Source organism: Arctopsyche grandis, chromosome 13 (genome assembly GCF_051622035.1).
Source record: "Arctopsyche grandis isolate Sample6627 chromosome 13, ASM5162203v2, whole genome shotgun sequence".
Taxonomy (NCBI): domain Eukaryota; kingdom Metazoa; phylum Arthropoda; class Insecta; order Trichoptera; family Hydropsychidae; genus Arctopsyche; species Arctopsyche grandis.
The window spans coordinates 28681231-28686329 of NC_135367.1; positions in this window are offsets into that span (position 1 = coordinate 28681231).

Sequence of the window (5099 nt, forward strand, 5' to 3'; positions counted from 1 at the left end):
TACAGTGTCTCAAACTATTATATATGTACATGTATTAAATATGATACAAAGCAAAAGGAAAAATGGATCTAATTTTCACAGTTAAATAAAAATAGAATCCAATCACTTTAGTACTTTTTTATTTAATGAAAAAACACATCTCTCATCAGACTTGGAAGTTTGATAAAAGACGTAGATATAATATATTTTCATTTGCGTATAATATAATATATACATATTTAATATGAAATTTTTCCGAGACTGATTGTTTTAAAATATTTCCGTTGATTTTTTCAACACTTGTCCGTCTGTCCGTCCGTGTCATCGCCACGCTTCGAATCTCTTCAATGGAGTTTTCACAAAATTTGATAAGCCCTTTCATATATGTATGTGGGCCTTTCGGAATTGTTAGAGCGGATCCCTCTTCATCCCCCACCCATGCACTTTTTGGGCCACACACACACGACCCATTCGGGCCAAAATGGCGGTGGATGGCCCTAACCGATATTACCCCGGAGGGTTGGTACATTTGTCCGTAGAGCCTCCAGTTAGGGGCCCTTACGTCGACCGTAACTCGACCTCAAGGGCTCCGAAACCTATCATTGACGGACCTTCATCACAATAAAAGATACCTTCAGCTTGGGAAGCAAACGCGCGCCAAAATTGAATCTATCTCCGATGGTTAATTAAGTTTACAACCCCTGGCCGCTAAAAATACCACTATCGGAAATACATACACCCCTCAAAAGTCGATCGGCCTTACTTTATTTCAATGGATTGATGAATTTCACTATTTAGTAACCTCTTCTTACTTTCACTTACGATCACTAGTCAAAAAAAATTTTGGGCTCTTATCCGATCGTTTTCATACTGTGCCATTTTGCTCGGTTTGGTCATCAGTATAAGTTGAAATAACATCCGCCATTACGATGGTGAAAAAACATCGTAATAGACACGTTTAAAAATTCTCCCTCGTATTTCTTCCTGACGTCTATCTTCCAAATTGATCGTTCAGACTTTTGGTCCAGTTCGTTCGTTTTAGCCTCTTCTTACTTTATACCCCTTTTCGCCACCATCTCGCTATGTCAAATTTTAATTGTTTAAACGCCTCTAACTTTTTCTTTTTTACTTTTCATTTTTAGTCAATGTTTTTTAAGTGTAAACTTCTTTAGGTGCAGTGCGAAAAACACTTATGAATTTGTGTATTTTTACAAACCTCCTTTACGTTTCACTTACGATTACAATTCAGGAAAAAATTTGCCTCTTATCCGATCGTTTTCATATTTTGCCATATAGCTCATTTTGGTCATCAATATAATTAAATGGATCCTACGCCATTACGATAGAGATAAAATATCGTTTAAAACGCGTTTGAAGCTTGCAAACTTGAAATCTGGGTGACGTCTATGTAGTCTTTAGTTTTATGCATAGATGGCGGTAGTAAAATAAAATTATTGATATTTTTATTCAAAATAATAATTTATATATCTTAATATTATATACAAAACTAAAAAAAAGGTTTGTTTTTTTTACCCTTTTTAACGGTATTTTGGGTGTTAATTATCACTACTAAGTTAAACTGCCCCTTCTTCCTTCAATTTATTATTTCATTACTAGAAAGATTAGTGCATGGCCCCACATATGTATGTATGTATGTATATCTGATTTATTTCTTACAAAATTAGCAATTATTTCTAATTTTTAAAGATATTTTAATCAAATTTTTTAAATTATTTGAAACTACTTTCGTCATATTTGTTCGAACGTAGTTAAAAGAGAAAAAAGAAGCTGAGAGTTTTCCTGCTCTCTACCTCACTATTACGCTCACTTTACTACGTATACAGTGTATTTATAAAGTGTAGTTTTCAAGTGTTCATTAAAAATTGTTCTCTTCCTATTATACAAACCTCTATCTGATGTTCTATAAATAAATAATAAACAAAAACGAAATCATTGATTTATCATGCATGATTTCGGCCGATGGAAAACTAGTTTCAATGAGATTTCACTGACGTATAAGTGTTGTAACAGATTGGTCGTAATTTTCGTTTATGGAATTAATTGCAAATGAAACTATTGAATTTATTCAATCGTTGCCAAAGGCACTGTAGTTAAATTATACGTACGGTTAAAATGTACCATTTTAAATTTATATACATATATAATATATGAAATATATTCTTTTTATTATATGGTTGTGAATAAATCAATCTGTAAACTAAATCTACCTATTAGATAAAAGTTGTATATAAAAAAAAAATATTATTATAAAAATTTAAGAAAATGTTAGGTGCTGTATAAAATTAATTAAAAATATTGTATACAATATGTACAAATGTAATTAAATTTTTAAATGTATGATATTTCTAAATTAATTTTTCCAAATACGTATAAAACAATTACTACACACATTGATCTATAATTTTTCGACGTTTCACAATTAAGTAAAGATGAAAAAAAACCACGCCCATTTTTAAGGGACGTACATATGAATGTAAATAATAAATATACAAACGATCGTGCTATTGATAAAACGATATATGGAATAGTTACGATACCTTAATGTTTAATGAATAAATAAAAATAAAAATCAGCCAAATTCATATATTGTACTTTTGAATATATTTTATTTAACGATAACTTATACATTTCCTATACATATATGTACATGCATACATATTACGACGATACGATAAATGAACTCTTTTTTATTTATATTTTAAAAATAGATTTTCTCCAATAAAATGACAGTCGTTTACTATACATATTATTGTGTAAATATTTATTGCAAGAAAAACAGTAATCGGATTTAAATGAGACGAATCAAAACATTTTTTTCTATGAAAATTTTGTATAATATAAGAGCGTAAGATTTTTTGTATTTAAAATACATGACTCTAGACATACCATTACGTCGTAAGTTGTAACTATTACACTGTTAAGTTATTATGGAATGTGGAAAAAAAGATTAAGAAAATAAATAAACGTAACTGTACTGTTTTTAATCATAAGTTGATTTGTATAAACCGAATTATCAAAAGGAAAATTGTAAAAAAAAATAATATGAATGAGTAAGATTTATATGTAAGATCAAATCCACTGCTGTGAACTATAAGTGAAAATTAAATAAAATGAAAATATCAAACAATGACTTTTATTTATAATGAATGATATTAGGAGTTTAATCCAAATAAAACATATTGTAACTTGATAATATGAGAGAGAGAGTATCTATGTACTGTCTAAGTGCATTCGTGGGTGAACAATAAAAACCCCGGATTAGGCTAACGGGACTCAGTAAGTACCCGAACAAAGGATACGCTGGAGTTCTCACTGACCTGGGCGATTGTGTGAAGACCTTAAAGCGCCTATATAACAGACACATCAATGGATCGGGGAAGCTGCGCTGGGCAACTTGTCCTTTATAAGGAAGTACACACGAGATATCAGATTATTCCGGAATGAACGGTGGATCCGTATGGACCTCTTAAATCGATGAATAAATGCTGTAATGTGACTTTGGCCTTTCATTTGTATCCTGACCCACCCCTACCCAACAATATTTTAACCTTTGAAGGACGGAGCGTCGAGATCAACTGTGTCTCGAACCGGGATCGAATAAGACCCCAGTATTTTTAATCAAAATACAGCTTTTCTCAATACAAATGGGTTCAATATATATCTTATTAATCATTTTATACATCAACATAAAAAAGTTTTTGTCCTATAGCAAGTTTTTGACTATTTTTGTATTAAAAAACAACAACACGCATCAACATACAAATTCACATAGGTAAGACCAACAGGTGACTGCATGACTCAGTAGCCACGCGCCAAAAGCGACAAAAACAATAGCTTATGAAAATATAGCAATCTCTTTCTCTCGCATTGATTCATCGATCAACAAGAATATGCAAAAATACTTTGTTAAACAAAATACTATTTAAATCATACTTTGGAACGTACAAATGTATAAATGTATATTAAATGTATCCCTTTTCTAAATCATACAAAATCTATTAAAATAAATTACTTGTAGTTCATTCTAGGAATACCAGAAATATAGTGTGCATAACTTTGAAAACCACATAGTTATTACGAAAAGCGTAAAAATTGGGGCACTTTCATTAACGAAAATCTTTGCTTAATCACAACGAGTTCATATAAAGTGCAATGAAGGAATTATTTGATGACTTAAATGGGATTTGCCACAGTCGTATTGAATTACATCGATTTCATTCAATTTGGACCATAAAATTCATATTGTATTTCAATCAACCGAAATTTCAAATATGACAAAGATTTTCATTGTAGTATACTCATAAAATACACACTTTATATATGTAAGAAAAACTTCTAACATAACCATTGTGTTAGCCATTCCAACACTCATTCACACAACAAAGCGAAATATCGTTTAATGAAATATATAACGTACCGCACAATATAAGCATTTCCTCTTTTTTTTAATGAAACTGCTTGAACACAAGTGAACGAAACGAGATCGCTATTGAGTAGGACGAGCCAATTTTTTTGGCTCGTTTATGAGAAGTGTACGAGTTGAGTTCGTAAATAGAGTGAACGTAAGGGCCCTCGACTTGTAGGGCTCTCGAGGAAAAATTTTGTACGGTGGCTCCATCATCCCCGATTTATCACCCAATAAACCCACTTAACAGCATCGAACCAATATAAAATTATGGCCCAATTCTTTGTCCAGATATGCCTCGAGCCTTTTACGGGGCCGTAATTTCAACTCGTTCGCTGATAGGGACGACGACTTTAAAAGAACCGTTAAATTTTACACTAACTTCTAACTGCCGTCGCTTTCGTACTTGAAATATCTCTGAAGATACATCTATTAAATTTCATATCTGTTTTACATTCATATCTATGTATTTTGATCGCTCAGACCAGACTTGAAACCAATATAAGTTTCAATATATCATTATGAGGCTATTGTACATACATATATATTATAATAAATGGACGTTCAATTGATTTAGATAATCAGTCACTGACTAGTTGACTATTTATCAATAAAATTCTTAAAATAAAAATCAATTTACTGACCGTTCATATGTGGCACTTTGGCACTCGATCCTTATATATACATCTCACAT